Raw genomic sequence first — 18,916 nt, forward strand, 5'->3', positions numbered from 1 at the left:
TACATACATGTCCAATGTGATGTGGCGATGCTTGTGGGTGTCCGGAATACTGAGGTTCGGAAAGAAGATAATAGAGACAGCGTTGCCTTTCAACGGGCCCGGATAGCTCAGTCGGTAGAGCATCAGACTTTTAATCTGAGGGTCCAGGGTTCAAGTCCCTGTTCGGGCGGCTCGTTTCCTTTTGAAGTTTTCTACATGTAATTAATTTTACTTATACTGCAGCTTTGTTACAATATCCTTTTAACAAATATATGAAGTAAGAAGAATGTTGAATACTGTATATTTGCATAGAAGAGCCACGTTATGATGTATGTTATGTTTTAGGTAAACATTTATAGCTGTATGTGTTATAGGAGATCGCAAACTGCAGTATAAAACTTAAAGTGAAATATGCATGAAATGTAATTTTTAGAAATAAAAAAAAATTACGAGTGCCGCCCGAACAGGGACTTGAACCCTGGACCCTCAGATTAAAAGTCTGATGCTCTACCGACTGAGCTATCCGGGCACTCATGAGTAGCAGTGGGATTTTCACAGGGTAGTATGTAAAAGGAAAAAGGGACTCTTCAGTCTGTTACATTGAACATTTGCTAATGTTTTATGTATCACAGAGTTAAAGGGGCTCTAAAGCGTTTCTTATGCCATGACAGTTACACCAATATGTCTAATGCTTGGTGTGCATACATTAAAATGGTGAGAGGCACTCAAGCAACATCAACCTGAGCACCTATAGCTCATTTCCATATTTTTTTTAAGTCATTTTAGCAGCAAATAATATATGCACTAAAAACTGTTCCGATTAGTGCATAAAGAAATGAGCATGTTGAAATATATTGTATTAAATATCAGATCCCAAGTACCCTAGGGGGCCTAAAAATAGTAAGAAAAAAAAGGAAAAAAATATAAACATTTTAATCACCTCCCCTCTTATGCTAGGAGGCATATATAAATATATTTACAAACTACCGTAAATTATTAACACATTAGGTATTCCTGTGGACCTAAATGCTCTATTTTTTAAAATATAAAAATAATTATCCCATAAGGTGAACGTGTTATAATGGAATTACATATTTTTTGTCAATTTCACTGCATTTGAATTTTCTTCCCAGCGGAAATAATAAAGAAAGTATTTTTACTACAATAAAAGCTAGGTCTGTTTTTTCTGTTTTTGTGTCTGGGATTGTTTTCTTCCAGAGGCCACCAGAGGGCCCTGCAATCTATATGATTAATGTTCAGTGGGAGTTTGGATGTTGAACCCCTGTATCATACATTTTTTTGCTTTGTGATATTTCTAATATGTAATGTCAAATTTAGTCTGTAGATGCGCCCTATGATTTGTAAAGTGTTACAGAATATGTTGGGCTATACAAATGAAAAGTATTATAGTTATAATGGTAACTCGTGTATCAGCCACATCAGTGCACACAGCATATTATATACTATAGGGCAGTGATGGAAAACCTTTTAGAGACAGAGTGCCCAAACTACAACCAAAATCCACTTATTTACCATGAAGTGCCAACGTGGCTTTTTAAGCAGTAACTTATTGCTACCTGTTCTTCCACATCTTTCAACTGTATTGGCCGCAAAAGGCCACCAATACAGTTGAAAGAAGGTGGGAAAATTCAGACCATCATTGTAGCTTCTCTCCAGGGTCTCTCTGTACAGGAAGAATGGTTAGTCCAGCAGGAGGACCTACAAGGTTAATGAACTTCTTTCAACATCTTCTCACTTTTCAAGCAGTTCCAAACAGCCAATGAAGTGTCAATGTAAAATAACGCTGAGAGCAGCATCTCTTAAGTTGCCTAGGACTGCAGAAAGATTTGATGGATTTTGTCCTGTTTGGTGAATTCTGTCCTGGTGATGGCCTGGGTGCCCACAGAAAGTGCTGTGAGTGCCACCTCTGGCACCTGTGCCATAGGTTCACCACCACTGCTGTAGGGCTATAGGCAGCTCCTTGCATGGGGAAAAGATAGATCATGCTCTATCTTTCTATGTACATAAGGCCGGGCTCCATGCCTTGCTTTGGAGAGGAGAGGGGAGGGGTGAGCAGCGTTCACTGCCGTGTGCTCATCCGGGCAAGCATACATGTGTTTGCATGCATGTAGCCTAACCACGGCCGGATTATATGGATGGCTCCAGCGGCGCAGCACCTGCCCTAATCCGGGCCTGAAGCTAACTGCACACGTTACGAAAAGCTAATGTTGTAAAGCTTATATGCACAATTTATATGTCCAATTTTTTTTGCAGATAAATTGTGTACATATGTAGTGCTTTTTTGTGTGGAAATGTACATTTTCTGCATTTTTTTTTACATTTTTTCAAGTGTGAATTTTATGGGAAAAATCTACGATAAATCTGCATCAATACCAAGTTTGCTTGCAGATTTAATGTGGTTCATAGAAGGCACACAAAATCTGCATGGCCATGTCAGTGACATTTATTAATATCAACAATATCCATAAAGAAAAAAAAAACATAGGGCCACATTTATCAGGTACACCTGAAATCTGGACATGGAGGGGTGTGAAGGGGGGCATGGTTGGCAATTGCTGGGGCACAATACTACACCAGGTCAGACCTGGTGTAGAAGTGTCTCACTGGTGCAGCACAGTCTCCTGATAGATCTGTCAGGGGGCAGGGGTACCATCATACGCTGGCGCTAATTGCCCCATAGTTCCCATTACTTTTTAAAAAATCACATTAACTTTCACTACTGTAATATGTAGCAAAATTTTTGCATGAGCACCCATACAGTAAAACTGTGCATAATACACTATGTGTGAAAAAATGCAGCTAGATATGAGCGGACCCAACGTTTGGGTCTGTTTGGGTTTGGGTTTGGCTGTGTGTCTTGGACGTATTGCTGTATTGGCTACTGAACAGACAATCTGGCAAATTGATGCCCCTAACAGCCATGGCTATGATTGGTTGGAGAGCCCATAGTCATGGCTTGTTGTTAGGAGCGTTAATTTGCTGGATTGTCACACAACCAAACCCGAAGGGGAATACCCAATCTGCTCATCTTTAATTCCAGCATGCTCTAGTTTTTTTTTTTCTTTCTTTTTCTTTTGTAAGATTTTTTTGTGTGACTTTTTAGACGCAGAGTCAAGCAGCGTACCAAAGTTAGCTGCCTCAGGGATGTAATGCAGTGTGCCCGAGTTATCTTTGTAGTGCAGATGTTTGTTAAACTTGTGCGACTTTTGGGCTTGGAATTGTCTCATTCTTGCGCCTAATAAGTCCCAAAATAGAGCATGCAAGACCCAGACTTACTTTTGGTAAACTACTATTTGGGACTAAAAAGTCTCACACTACAAAAAGTCGAAAAGTGAGACCAAACAGGCTCATCACATCACACGTATCACAAAGGGAAAAAACTTAAGATACATTGCAATGATTAAAGGAAACCTACCACTTGAAGTGGCAGGTTTCCGATGGCAATACTGGGCACCAGCTCAGCGTGAGCTGGTGCCGGAGCTTATTTTAGTTAGTGTTTCAAACCGCGGTATCGCGGTTTAAAACACTTTTTAAACTTTATAGCCGGCGCAGGCAGGTACGCGCTCGGCGCTTACCGTGCCCACGGCTACATTGGAAGTGAATGGAGCCGCTGGTGCTCGGTATTGCCATCGGAAACCTGCCACTTCAAGTGGTAGGTTTCCTTTAAGTAGGACAACTTCAGGAAACTTGAAAAAGTGGCAGCTGTAAAACTATGATACATGTGCCCCTTATGTGTCTGTTAAAAAATGACTGCATTTGTGCAACCTCCAAGTGAAATCCTTTTTATTTACTGATCCATTGCTATCAAAACTCTGATGAAAAACTCATGTGCAAAAGGGACACATTGTACACAATCTGACATCATCTGATTGAAATGGAATTTCTCTAATGCTGGTGTGAACATCACATGAATACTCTGTACTGTACAATATAAAGTACTAATTACTCTGTACAATAACCCTACTGGTCTATCAGTTTCCTCAAGAAAACAAAAATGAATGCTGGGAAATTATTTATTCACGGTAAATTATATATTAACTTTCATCTTGAACAAAAAGCGACCAGTGCAGCTTCATCTACCAGTACAGTCCATGTGTGCAGCGGAGTGATGCTGCAGTTCTGCAGGCGTCCATCAGGTGGCGCCCCCCTCTGCGCTGTCCTATTGTCTGCCTGGTGAGGAGGCAGTGCAGCTCCAGCCTGCTGCGCACAGACACACAGCGCCGCTCACTGCTGCATCTCTCCAGGATTTCCCTCGGATCTCCTCTCTTGTCTCCGGAGGATTGCTCCAGACTACTGTACACGGAAGCAGGTACGGGGGGAGCGGGAAATGAGCCGGGGGCCGCCGTATATTCTTAGCAGTGCGTTAACCCCTGCGGCGCCGGGGCTGTGCTGTGAGCAGGGGTGCGGTTGGGGCACTTGTGTGTAAGGTGCAGGATGCTAATGCATGTCATGTAATGGAGCTTGAATGCATTGTATCCCTGGAGGTTACAGCGTTTGCAGGTCATGTCATGGAGCCTGAATGTATCCTTGGAGGTTTACAGTGTGTGCAGCCAGTCACTGCATCCCCAGGAATATGGTACCAATGATAATGGTAGAAGTCACCCCAAATATAAGAGCTGCAGTGTCCATGGCATCAGTGGACAAGCCTTCCAGCTTCCTGGACATCTGGGGGTAGGAGTCCTGACAAAGGAGCGGAGGATTGTCCTCTGTGCTGGAAGTGTATCCTGACCTGAGGGCCATTGGATGATAAAGAATGGATGCTCTGTGCTACCGCTACCATTCACTGCCTGGATTATTTCAGCTAATATTAGGGTCCTAAGGGTCTGAAAATACATCATTTACAACTTTGTCTTTGATCAATGTAAATGCTGATAATAGTTGGAATGGTTTTCATACATAGGACATGCAGGAATCCATGAATGTATTACAGTAACTGCTACACTGGCAGGTATGAAATGGGAATTTTTGCTTCCGACACATCTGTAACACATTTCTGTTATCCATATCATACTCATACATATAGCAGCATACACATGTCTTTGGCTCCTTTTTAGATGACCCAGTGCATATGCAGGGCTAATCCATTTGCCCTGGCGTATTATATAGACAAAACTTTGTTCTGATAAATGATCGCAACAAGAGTTAGGGTGCGGTCACATGTGGCGTTTGCGTTGCGTTTTACAAATGTAATGCAAGCGCACCAGGGTGCTATAAACACAACACAAGCGCTACGTGTGGCCGCACCCTTACAATCCATACTTGTGCTGCTGATCTACAGCTGCTATACAAGGATCTTTAGGGGGCGGTGACAGGTAGCGCTTTGACTCAGTTTATAAACTGAACAAAGCGCATGGGGGAGTGCCACGGACAAATTGCATATGTGTTTCTTTGGAAACGCATGCGATCAGTAACCAGCGCACGGTGTCTTGAATTTAAACAATACGAGACACTGGTTACCAATCGCATGCGTTTCCATAGAAACACATATGCGATCAGGCGGTGGCTCGCACCTATGCAACGCAATGTAAACACAACAGAAGCTGAGGTGAGGTGATTTTCCTAATTACATTATTGTTAACGTGTTTACAAAATGCAATGTAAGACACAATGTTAACAGTAATGTTATTAGGCATAACTCCTTTTCTCAGCTGTTGTTGCATTTACATTGTGTTTTTAATTGCATTATGTTTAGAAGCGGAATCAAAGTGCACGCATATGTGTTTCAAAACGCAATGTAAACACAACCTAAACACAGTTTGTGAACGCGGCCTTATGGTGCATTCACACATATCATTTAAGGCATGTGTTTCAAAATGCACTGCATGAGCTGAAGAGCTTTTCCTCATTAAATTGTATGTATTAATACAAAACCTATCAGTTAACATTATGTTTACAAATGTTATCCTTACACTCGTTTGGTATGTAGATTATCTAGGTGACTGGAGGAACGTTGTTGTTTTTGTTTTATATGAAAAATGAAAGCGCTGTAGAGTAAGGTCCGCTGGACACAACGTGGATATTCATGTGGGGAAACTGTATACAGATCTGCAACAAAAGCTGGAGCAAATAATAGTCGTTGCGTTTGCAGAGTATTTAGCTGCAGGGCATAGGAAATCCCCAAATCGGCTGTGGGTGGGTCCTGTAAAGATGGGAAGGAGCCAGCTAAGTGTAAGTACCTACCATATTGATTGGTTGGAATTAGGTATTTATACTGCCGCAACTTTAGAATTCCAGGTCAACCCCTTTATTGAAAATCCCAATAGCATCTGTTACAAAAATTGCTTGCCATGAGTATTTCTTGTTAAATGGGTTTTCTAGACACATTTAGAGCCAATGACATATTCATTGCTGACCACCAATCGACTAAGGCCGTGGTCACACGTACCGCTAGGCGTCCATCATAACGCGATGCTAGCGTACAGGGGGAAGTCCTCGGCCCGATGCAGATGCGTTTCCGGGGACACGCGTGCGATTGTTAAGCCATTTCTCTGGAAACACATGTGCGTTCGGGCCGAGGACCTCCCCCTGTGCGCTAGCATCGTGTTATGAACGGACGCCTAGCGGTACGTGTGACCGCGGCCTAAAAAATACTGTGGAAATGGAAAAAAAAAGGTACATTTTATCAGAATTCCACAAGCTTATTTCTAGTGGAGATTTCCATTTCTGACTCCTGGGCTGTAACTTCATGGGGAAGTGTCATATTCCACAGGCACAACACAAGTTTTTTTCACTGTATTTTTCTACAGTGGTCACTACAAGATGTGCAATTACTGCAGGTGGTTAACAAAGAGCAGGTCCTACCCTGACCACGGGCAGTATATGTAAACAAACTACATGTACAATATATTATATTCCAGAATTTGACTGTATCTTCAAGGATGGAAGCTGTTACCTTGAGGCTCCAGCATTGGATGATTCAGCAACCTTTAATTGTACATTTTATTGCATATTCCTGTAATCTGGGTTTAACTAGTTGCTCAATATGGGAGTTGTTAGTAAACACTGATTCATTCGGTACTTGTCACAGCAATACATAGAATTACTAAATTTTGTTCAAAAAGAAAAATAGGTCTTACATGAATAGAGATTAGTGGAACTGGCTTTCAGGTTCGCTCAAGCCCAGACATATGGCTAGATTGGAGGGTGAACAGCAAATTGACTCCCCTAGCAACTAGACATGGCTATGGTTGGCCAGGGGATCCCCATGGCCATTCATAGACATGGCTAGTTGCTAAAGGCATTAGTTTACCTGCTGTTCGGCCAACAACACGGGGCCGCGCTGCAGAACCCAAACGTCCGGTCCGCTCATCTTTAGTCACAAAGATGATACATTTTTCTTCTTTTACTCACCTGTTGCTCTTCAGTGTCGCAGACCTTGCTGTACAGTGGATCCCGCTGGTTTATTTATTCCTATGGAGCTTGGTGCGGAATTTAACATTTGCAAAATAAAGGTAGGGCTCTGTCTCTAGATCGCTGCAACTATTCTAAGGATAGGGAATCAACGTCTATAAAACTTCATACTAGTGTAGGCTAGTGTAAAGCTAGGTTTGCATCTTGTTTTTTTGCTGACGGACACGTTTTTCACTGAAAATCCATCCATGTCTATGGACACAAGTGTAAAAACGTATGTGACAGATATCGTCAAAAAAACCCTGGATATTTGAACAAAAATGCATCTGTTTTTGACTATTTGTGTGTGTGTGTGTATATATATATATATATATATATATATGTTGCAGTATACATCCAACAGAAGCAAAAAACTTGATGTGAACCTAAGGCCCCTTTCACACTTGCGTTTTTTTTCACTTGTATTTTCTGCACATGCTTTTGATGTGCAGAACTTGCATTGCTCTGTGGCCCATTGTAATCTTTTTTTTTTTTTTTTTTATATAAACGCACCATACAAGTCTATAGAGATGCATCAAAAACATTGATCAGTGAAAAACGCATTGCACTTACAAATGTCTCAGAGTGCAATGCGTTTTTCACTGATCAATTGCCATAGAAAAGATAGACCGCATTGAAAACACATGAAAAAACTCTTGTGAATAACTGAGACATTGAACTCTGAAGAGGCCTAAATGAAAGCAAAATACTTTTTGCTGCTTTTAATTTTGTAGTATTCACAAAATAAGCTTTACAGTAGTAAGGTGAAACTCTTTGATGTTGGATACTATAAACTGCTTGGATCAGAGAACATGTCTCCACCAAGTCGGTTTATGTTTCGGGATTAACAGAAGACCTCCCTGCCTATGAGTGTAAGTGATGTTAGTAAGGGTTTTATGGAGTGCTGGGTGTAAAACTAAGGCCTTTCTGAATCTGTCATCACAAATCCTGCAATACCTGTTTCATTCCTGATATATTTACCTAGGGTGAGTTTCATGTTATGTCAGTTATCTCTGTAGACATCGGTTTTAGATAACATAGCAACATTTGTTAGGCAGAGACAAAGAGTGTCCAGATTGTTGGCATATTCCAAACTTCACCTCTGCCAGTACACAACATTAGGAATTATTATTATTTTATTGGGAATCTCTAGATCTGGTTTAATTAAGGTGACCTTACCATATAGTATACAAACACCCCCTGCTATATCTGTGACTTTATGGCCAGTAGGAGATATGCGTAGAGTACATTCAATTACATGGCAGGCATTTAAATGCATAGCTGCTTATGTGATACATCAATAAGTTGGGTATCTGTTGCATCCTCTAGAAGGGATCTCTGTAGGGGATGCTTCTCTGTGATACCCATATGCTGTAATTGGACATACGCACCAGAATGCCACATACATAGCATGAAACTGCTTTTCTGTAGTCTACGGCAGTTGGCAGAATACAGAGAGTGACATGATTGGTTGCCATGGATAGCTTCTCACCACTTACTCTCCTCAGACTACACAATGCACACACCGCAGCTTTGTGCCTTCGGATGAGTTTCCTGGTCAAAGGTTGCTGACACTGACTGATACATAAACAAAGTGAGATTAGCATTATCACTGATGGGTACATTGAATTCTTCTGTTTGTGACAAGAAAGAAAGAGAAAATAAAAGCAGACATAAGATATCAGGGCTGTGAGTGCTTCTCGCAAGACAATACATTGGTCTAGAAAAGCCTATACAGTATCTATCCGTGTGCAGGCAAATAAGACCCGTATTGGAGGTCAGGCAAAAAGCAACCTTGGATATCTATATCATTTGATGGCTGGAATAGCCACAGTTCTAATTTTGTGTATTAAATAACTGGACGTCATTTTCCAGCTCTTGGAAAGTCGAATAATATTTATCAGCCTAGAGTGGAAAAGAGGTGACCAGTTATATAAGGCTGGTTTGGGATTTAAACATTAGTTAAACTTATTGGATACATTTTACTAGAACGTTATATTTGTATTACAATTTTCAGGAAAGGTTTGGATGATGACTTCCTCTTCAAGAGGAAAAAGAGAACCATTAAAATGAACAATAAAATTCTGTCTTTGGATTATTAATGTTCACATGTGAGATCACTTCTGGGCATCAAAGGGGCTTTCTGTAAAAGCAGCAGCATTTGGAAAAAAAAATAGAAGAAAAAGTTCAAATTTGCTCTCTGGAGAGAGTGTTCCTAAATTCCCGGGTGCTTCCTCTACCGACATCCGTATATGTGATATTTGGTCCAATCTTTTGGCTACAACGTGGCTACAATGAGGCCAAGAATTGTCCCAACAATGTATTGGCATCATAAATGACTGTCAGGAGCCGAAGCACTGCCGAATTTACAATTGCTTCAGGAGTCGGGGCGCCTCCGTCTTAGAGGTAATTATTTTCTTCTTTTTTTGGCACAAATGCTGCCACGTTTTTCTCAAAAATAATGTAGAAGGTTTCTACCCTGTAGAATGTAATGATCAGTCAGATGATGTGCCCTATGACTAGAAAATTAAATGTATCTATAGTGTTACATGAGCCTAAACATGGGCAGAAGATCCTTCTAGCCTCATTGGAATATTGCTTAATATGAAATGGGATCCAATGGGTAATTGATGCTACCATATGTGATATTTTGCCTTATGGCTGCTGCAGGGGTATTATAGTATAACATGACCAGCTTTCAGATCACTGGATTTCATCAAGCTCTCACTCATAGAGGTGGGTTCTGTGCAGACAACCTTGTTCTATGACATCTGTATGACCCAACTGGATATATAAACAGGAATCCTCATGTTGGCCCAACCCATAGTAGATTCTACTTTTTTTGTGCACATGGGGCAAGCTTTTGGTTGAAGCCATCTTGTGCAGAAGGTTCTTGCATGTGGTGATATGTTCCCATTTGTCTTCAGTTTGCATTTTTTTTTTGTCTTGTGTTTTCTTTGGCTTATTTAAGCAATTTTTATAGGTTTGTCGTGTTATTACTAATTGATTTCATATTACATTTTCCGAACTTAATGATCTGTTTAAATATCCGAGGCCTTTCTGTGGCTATTAATAGTTTTCCATTAATATTGGTTTCAGTTTTTGCTTTAAGCAGATGTGTGTTCAAAGAATTGGCTCATATTGACGAAGCTCGTGGCAATTTGTTAGTAGAATTTCCTACTAGCAGATTTCCCACAGGAGAATTATTTGCGTGGTGTGTAGGATTTTTGTGCTATTTTCCTGCTCTGTGTTATCTTATGTATAGGCGTGGACTCTTGTTTGCAGATTTGTCCTTAAGAAACTTTACACAAGCACAAATATGGTAAATTTGTTGTTAGCTTGCTCTTGCTGCATTGCTTTCAGTTTTTATAAGTCAGTGACAGTGTATGAAGTGTAAAGCTGGAACTGCACAACCTTTATGTATTTTAGGTCATCTGTTCAGTAGAACAGAAATACTAGTGTTTTAGATTGCAGAAAACCTGTTCCTTTATAACAAATGTGCGCTAAACTTGTGGAAGGTTAAATATTAACAATAATGTTTCCGTTTAATGACATTAAGCAGATGAAACCTCATTCTTTAGGTGACAGACATATTTAGGAGGAGAAGAGAAATGTATCATTGCAGTTACTTCAGTTTTCTGTCTCTGAAAATGTCTCCAATCTCCACCAAATTTGCAACTTTATTTTTGGAGCAAGTTAACACGCAGTATATTTCATTTGAGCTTACTACAGGTTTACCATGTGAATAAAGATGTGGGAAGACATAAGGTGTAGATTAAAATACCCCAGTAAAGTGCATTAAAAACTAGTTTGTGGTGCATGGTAAAAAGTCCGATTCAGGCTTTTCCCATTTTCCCACATTGTGTTTACTATTGTTCTATTGTCTACTGATATTGGACAATAATAATATTTGTAAACATTAAATATGCGCTATGCAATTATTGATCTGGGATGTTTCCGGAATGTGCTGCATCGTCTTGATGGTCCTCAGTTCTGGCCTCCTTAGGTTCTGTCTGGTGTAGAAATGCGCTATAACCTGCCCCAGATGACTTAACATAGCATAACATGACAAGATTGAAATTATACAGTATTATTTCTAGAATTATCTATCCATAGAAGAGAAGACGGCTCCATCCATGGTGTAGCAGCTGTCTTGGCTCACTGCAGGAACTGATGCCAGTGAGGCGCATGAGAGTGGCTTGTGCAGGCTGGTCCTTTACATTGGCTGTTTTGGACACATAAAGAGCATCCATTTCAATATGCAGATCAATACAAGGAATATGTATGTACTATGTGGTGCATTTTCCAGATTAGGACTAGTCCTCAAGTTGTTTAATGGACACAGACCAGTAGATGCTACTTTTTCATGCTCATATAATACCTCCATCATGCTTGGAAGTATCTAGAGATGCTGCAGCAGGTGGTATTTACGTTGTTATCTTTCATCGCTTGCATTTCTAGGCCGCATCCACCCCAGCTACCAGGGCAGAGTATGGAGCATGTCTGGGCAGACCTGTACACATAAGTATGTGCTTATGGTGGGAAACTGCCTTACAGAAATAAACATTCCCCCAGACATTGTGATGAATTTTCCGCTTGATTCATCTGTAGATCAGGGGCAGCAGGTGCAGGACACAAGCCTCAGGAGGAGGGGGGTTGTGATCACACAGTGTAACCCCCTCCACCCCGTGTTGACTTGTGCTTCTTCCTCTACCCCTCCTCCTCCTCTCCTATTGCAGGTCATCAGGGAGATGGTAGGAGGTTCACATAAAGGCACCTTGGGAATACGGGGGAAGGGGTCACATGAAATGCTTATTCTTGGCAAATAAACATGCGTATTTGGTTTACGTAATGTGATAATTACCAGGCAACAAAGCCCTTTTGATTTTGTAATAAAGATGATCTTTTATCTCAATCTGGCAAGAAATTCCTGTTTGATTTATATTTATTAAATGAATAATAATTATTTTCTAGTGCCAAAATATTCTGCAGTGTTTTCCATTTCATAAGGTACAAATATAAAATAAATCCAATCTCAAAGTAAAAAGTAGCCACCTAGTGAACAATTCCAATACCAACGAATGTCCTTTGTGTAAGATCATATTTTAATATGTATGTACACAGACCCTGGTGGGCAGGGCCGGCTCCAGGTTTTAGTGGGCCCCTGGGCGACAGAGCCTTAGTGGGCCCCTCCGTGGACTGCCCTCCATTGGCACACTGCGCCCCCTCCCCCTGCGGACACACTGACCCTGGGGACACACTGATCCCCGCCCCCACCCCCCCGGCAGCACACTGAACCCCCCCCCTCCCCTGCGGACACACTGAGCCCGGACACACTGAAACCCCCCTGCTGACACAATGACCCCCTCCAGACACATTGAACCCCCCCCCCTCCCCCTGTGGACACAATGACCCCCCCTACTGACACACTAACACCCCCCCCTCTCCCCCTGTATACACACTGACCCCACCCCCACCCCCCGTGGACACCCTCACTCCCCTCCGGAAAAGAAAAAAGAAAAAATTCACCTTTCCTGGTTCCCACGGAGCAGCGCCTGCAGCTGTCTCTGCCTGGGCCTCCCGTACGCGCCGGCTCTGAAGCCGGCACACGTGATCCGATGACGTCATCATGTGCGCCGGCTTCAAAGCCGTCGCATACCCTGCGGAGCGCTGCATCGTGGGAACCGGGACAGGTGAGTTTTAGATTCTTCCTCAAGTTTTAGATTCTGCCTCTATGCTGCGCTCCCGACCAGCGCAGCATAGAGGCAGAAAAGCGATCGTTCCGGATGGTGATCAATTGTACCAGTGTCTTATAGCGACACTGGTACAATTGATCCGGGGGCCCGAGTGGGCCCCTCCAGTACCCCGGGGCCCCGGCACTTGCCCGGGTTGGCCGGGTGCTGGCGCCGGGCCTGCTGGTGGGCAAAGTGCTTGCTTAATATAATGCTCCAGCTATCTTGTAAAATAAGAAACTGCATGAGCCAGTCACCAGCCAGCAACTTTTTATGCACAGAATTAAAATATAATAATACTGTGTGCCGGTATATAATATAAGAAGATGGTGTTTGGTGAAAGCGTCTTAAAAATCATCTTAAAAAAGGTTAATGTATGAGATATGTGTTTAGGGCAATATTAAAGCATTGCTAAATAATGGAAATAATTCAGTTGTCTGTGGTAGCACATTCTAAAGAATTGGTGCAGAACAAGTTACTTTTATAGGAGGTAGTTGGCATCATGAAGAGCACGGGAGATGGAGGTGTCACAATAACAATTTAGATATGGAAGTGTTTTTTCGCGATCTGTTGAATTGTAAAGCGTGTTGTAGCCTGAATAGTTTTTCATGGACCACTCAAAGACTATATAATTTATGAGGATGCTACATGGATTCAACTTGATGGGGAAAAACCGATAAAAATCTAAAGTTTTCACTCCTGAAAGTCTGCTTAATCATGAGAATATCGCCTTATTCTTTGTTTTAGTTGTCAAATACCAATATATTCTGCAATGTTGTATGCGATTAAAAAAAACATCCAAGCATAGAGAACACATACTAGCATGTGTAAACTTTGGCCAGTCTGTTCTCTGTCCATGGATTATAAATTGATTATCCCAATCCAGACAGGACAGTTTTTATCGGGCATGTTCCCAAAATGCAATGCTTATTCTTCTGTGTTTCTATGACACACTTCTAGTGTTGGTCTGTAGTTAGCCGGTGGTGCCTTCTGGCATAAAACTAGTTGTTACTGGGTCAGCGTCTCACCACAGAAACCTCTTGTGGCCTGTGTACTATAATTATATTGTTGGCTGAGGTCCTATTTATTGATTCTTGTGTAATTGCTGAGATTTTAGTACCGTATATACTTTTGGATGAGACCAGTTTTTCAGGACACAAAACATGCTGGAACACCCTTATAAATGAGTGTATAAAAAAAAATAATGTTGCATACTCACCTTTCAGCCTCTCCCAATGCTCTGCGCGGCTCCCCAATACTCCATGTGGCTCCGCTTCTTTCTTCTTGCTGCAGGTAACCGGGCAGAAGCTCGTGCATCCGCTTTGTCAGTGCACACTATGATCACGTCCGAGCCAGAGCATCGGGAGCGCCGGAAGGTGAGTATATACGTTTATTTTTTAAGATGCCGAGGGGCTGCATGGGGCATTTCATAACTGGAGGGGCTGACTACATGGGGCAGTTCATCATCAATGGGGGGGCTGGCTACATGGGGCATTTCATTTCTTTGGGGAGGATGCAACCAATGTATTTCCCACCCTAGGCTTATACATGAGTCAATAAGTTTTGCAAGTTATTTGTGGCAAAATTCGGGACCTCAACTCATACCCAAGTATATACAGTATTTTATGTTTGTGATACATTATATGTATTTAGCATTTATTTTATTACAGATTATAGAGCGGGATCTGTTTGGACATGTGTAATATAGTACTGTATAAAGGCATAAAGATAGAGCTGACGTATGAAATTAAACATATAGGGGGAGATTTATCGTAAGTGTCTGAAAGCAAAACTGTTGTAGTTGCTCTTGGCAAGCAATCCAAGCTCAGCTTTAATTTTCCCACAGCAGTTTTCAAAATGAAAGCTGAGCTCCGATTGATTGCGCCATGAGCAACTGGAACAGTTATGCTCTCAAACACTTATGATAAATCTCCACCAAAATGTATAATTAATTAAGACTGGCATATCGAACACCAGTCTTAATGACACCCCCCAGGCCCCGAGGCCTGACGTTTTCTCTACTGTCTAAATGAAATCTTCACCAGGTTAGACAGATAATGACTATAGAAAATACAGCTGCTCGGCCTGCCCCTAACCCTGACTCGGCCCGCCCTATTTAGGAGAAAGTTGTGTGCGGGTCGGTGGTTCACTTTTGCATGCCTTGACCAGCTATGCATAGTTTATCCCCCATAGTTTATCATGTCAGCTGTACAGATTTAAGATTTCTCCTGATAAAACTTTTTTGGAGAAGGGCGCATTGATATAAACATACTCCTACATAGGCACTCTATAATCTACAGCGTGATAGAATGTGGTATATTAAGTTTGTTCAGGGTTTTATTTATTTATTTGAATATACACTGGAGATCAAAAATAAAGAACAATATATGCGCACTTGATTTTTCAGAAACAATGATATCTCCATTGATCAACATTTGATGGATTATTTGTAATGAGCACACCCAGCAGCTAGAATGAGTGTTTTACCATAATCTGAGAACAGCAATGACTAGCACAAAGAAATATCATAACATAATTTTCTGAAGGTTGTAGAAGTCACCAATAGTTAGGAAGTGCACAGGACTTTGCTTTGATAAATGATGGATCTTGTTTTCCCCATGTACAGCATAGCCAACATGATAAATGATGGATCTTGTTTTCCCCATGTACAGCATAGCCAACAGTACAGTGTCGGCACTGCTGCACATCAGAGAAACAAGAGCTCCATGCATCATATATCAATATGATGCAGAGAGTTCAATCCCCTAAATAGCATCAGTCTGTGGCACGGCACTTCTCGCGTCCATGATCACATCAAAATGGGAATCCAGCCTTGAGCCCCATGCACATGACCGTTGGGGATGGGGGTGCAACCTTGCAGCTGTACATACGTTCCCCCATAGGCAGCAATGGCCTCACAGAGCCGCACACGTTCATGTGCATGAGCCTTAGACTGTCAGTTAAATAGGGTTTGTGAGATCAAGTTACTGTCAAAAAATAGTTTTAGCACAGTTGGAGAGAGCCTTTGACAACAATAATAAACGATACCTGTATTATGCTGCTGTACGTTACAGAATTTCTTAATTTTGCTTAGCGCAGAGTTATGCAAAAGTTGTTGTTCTTTAAGGAAAATAGCCACAGGTGCCAGATTAACACCAATAACTTGCTGACTGCGTTCACACATGGCATTTATATTGGGGCACATGTACTCAGGGCTCTGCCCCAGTTTTCTGTCAGATTTTTAAGAAGGGTCTACGCCACATTTGTGTCGCACGCTGCACTATACCTGATTCAACACAAATTTATGCACAGAAAGGTGCTTTCCGGCGCTTAGTGGGACTGTGTAGATTTAACAAGCAAAGTCCGACAGAATTGTGTCGCATGCCCTATGTTAAACAAAAGTGGTGCACTCTGTCGGAGCAGTGCAGAGGGCGCCAGATTCGTGAAGAACTTGAGCCAGATATCCTGAGTCTGGCGTCCCATACACACTACACAGACAAAGGGGCAGATTTAACAAGCTTCTAACAGTTCTTAGTTGCCCATGACAGCCAATTACAGCTCCCCTTTAAAATTTTCATGAGCACTGGTAAAATGAAAGCTGAGCTGTAATTGGTTGCCATGGGCAACTAAGAACATTCTTACTTTTAAACAGCTTGATAAATCTGCCCCAAATGGCATTTAGTTCAGTTTGTACTGTTCTAAGTAAATGTGCCCCATTGTGTTTTGAGGAGAGAGGATTTGCCTAATTCATTGTTGTTTACACTTTCATTTACAAAATGCAACATTAACAAGATGTTAATGCATGTGTTTTGTTAATTTTTTTGTATTGTTTACATATTGCATTAACATTGCATTTGTAAACGCAAACCTTAACGGCAATATAATAGGGCAAATATCCTGCCCTCAATTTTTTTGGTTTCAAATGCAATGTAAACAGATGTGAACACAGCTGCGTGTATCTGAAAGTGCTCTTTTTATTTTTTTATTATCTAATTTACATATTTATTCTGTGCTTTAGAATATACACAATTTAAGAAATATGCTTAAAGGAAACCTACCATTTAGAATGGTCGGTGTAAGCAGTAAATACCGAGCACCAGCTCAGGGTGAGCTGGTGCCGGTACTTACTTTCGTTAGTGTTAAAACCGCAATACCGCGGTTTATAACACTAACGAAAGTAAGTACTGGCACCAGCTTACCCTGAGCTGGTGCTCGGTATTTACTGCTTACACCGACCATTCTAAGTGGTAGGTTTCCTTTAAAATATTGCTATTTTAATCATGTTAGGATACACAGGCAGTCCCCGGGTTACATACAAGATCTGTATGTTTGTTCTTAAGTTGAGTTTGTATGTAAGTCGGAACTGTATATTTTATCATTGTAATCCCAGACAGAACTTTTTTGGTTTCTGTGACAATTGGATTTTAAAAATGTTGGGTTGGGTACAGACACATTTGATAACTTTTTCAGCTGATCATTGTAGCTTAGGACTAAAGTACAATGAATTACCAATATCCAGAGGTCCATTTGTAACCAGGGGTCATATGTAAGTCGAGTGTTCTTAAGTAGGGGACCGCCTGTATTCCCATAGATGACACCTTGACCATGACATTTAGGAAATTTTGTGTTGTTTTATGATGTTTTGTCTCCTTTCAGGGATAACTTCCCTTTTCCTTTGATGGGGTATCTGTCAGCGCGGTGCACATAGCTCTTGTGAATGTTACCTCTGGTGTCTGTAAATTCATTGTGTTTATACAGTGTAATTCAAGAACCATGTTCTTTGTCAGCTATACTTGGGCCATGGATCTCCAGTGAACAATATAAAGTCCACAAGTTTCCATTGAAGCTAGACATGCGATTAACCCTTTTCCAGGAATTTGTGGAACTCATCTGGTGTGGGTTTTGTCTGCCTCCTCTCCATAAACTACATTGTGATATTTTCTCCTCCTGTAAAACCACTTGTAGGGAATGATGATATTTTCACATGTACAGCAGATTAGTAAATGGAATCTGGCTGCAAGCTTCAGTTGTGTGACAAAGGGCTCTCAAGAAAATAGTGTATACTATTGTATATAGATAAAATACAGTATAGAAGGAAACACGTATGGAAAATATAAAGTGATTGGAAACCATTTTTTATTTAGCTAATTAAAACTTAAAGGCCACTGTACCTCGTGTGTTATAATGTGTGTGTGTGGGGGGTGGGGGGGTGGTCAGGATATTAGGTCATTTACCAATATACATTGATTAAAAATTCTGCTCCGCATTCTTGATATGTGAAGTGAAGCCTCCTATCTTTTACCTCATCAGCCAGACATTCCTGTCCATAAAATGGCTGCAGATGGAGGGTCATGTGATCTCTAACTGCCCATAAGCAGTCGCCAGTTGAGATGACATGGCCCTCCATCTGCTGTCATTTTATGGATAGGAATGTCTGGCTGACGAGGTAAAAGACATGAGGCTTCACTTAATATATCAAGAAAGTGGTGCACTAATAATAGATTTATATTGGTAAATTACCTAATATGATGCCCCCACACACATTACAAAAAAATTACGGAAAGTAGCCACCCCCTTTAATCTCTAGGCCACATTCCTACATTGTCTATTTTTAAAACAATTTCTATATTCTGTATTATAAGGTTATGTTCATACTTTGTTATATTCCTTTGTAATAGGCATATACTTCTAGCAGAGAGTTGCAATATATCCAACTGTATGTTTATACAGTGGGATACACAAGCAAAGAAACAGCAGGACCGGCACCACCCTCTCCGCATGGCAAAGGCTCCGAC

The 18,916-nt window shown here is 41.2% G+C and overlaps 1 protein-coding gene and 2 non-coding genes across 4 annotated transcripts in view; 2 read left to right on the top strand and 1 right to left on the bottom strand.

The window, feature by feature from the left end:
• The first annotated feature begins 96 nt into the window (after positions 1-96).
• Positions 97-169, top strand: TRNAK-UUU (transfer RNA lysine (anticodon UUU)). Its single transcript has one exon. It is a non-coding gene; the product is annotated as a tRNA-Lys (tRNA).
• Positions 170-435: 266 nt separating this feature from the next.
• On the bottom strand, positions 436-508 carry TRNAK-UUU (transfer RNA lysine (anticodon UUU)). The gene has a single exon. It is a non-coding gene; the product is annotated as a tRNA-Lys (tRNA).
• A 3,626-nt stretch (positions 509-4,134) lies between these two features.
• PIK3C2B (phosphatidylinositol-4-phosphate 3-kinase catalytic subunit type 2 beta) overlaps positions 4,135-18,916 on the top strand; it is an 87,119-nt gene continuing 72,337 nt past the window's right edge. Inside the window, exon 1 of one of the 2 annotated variants that reach the window (XM_072137552.1) lies at positions 4,135-4,309. The gene's annotated coding sequence lies outside the window, so the exon portion shown is untranslated. Of the gene's footprint in view, positions 4,310-6,148; positions 6,169-18,916 lie in introns of those variants that run through there. The other variant, XM_072137553.1, reaches the window with a different exon arrangement.

The sequence above is a fragment of the Engystomops pustulosus genome, chromosome 2 (genome assembly GCF_040894005.1).
Source record: "Engystomops pustulosus chromosome 2, aEngPut4.maternal, whole genome shotgun sequence".
NCBI classification, from domain to species: domain Eukaryota; kingdom Metazoa; phylum Chordata; class Amphibia; order Anura; family Leptodactylidae; genus Engystomops; species Engystomops pustulosus.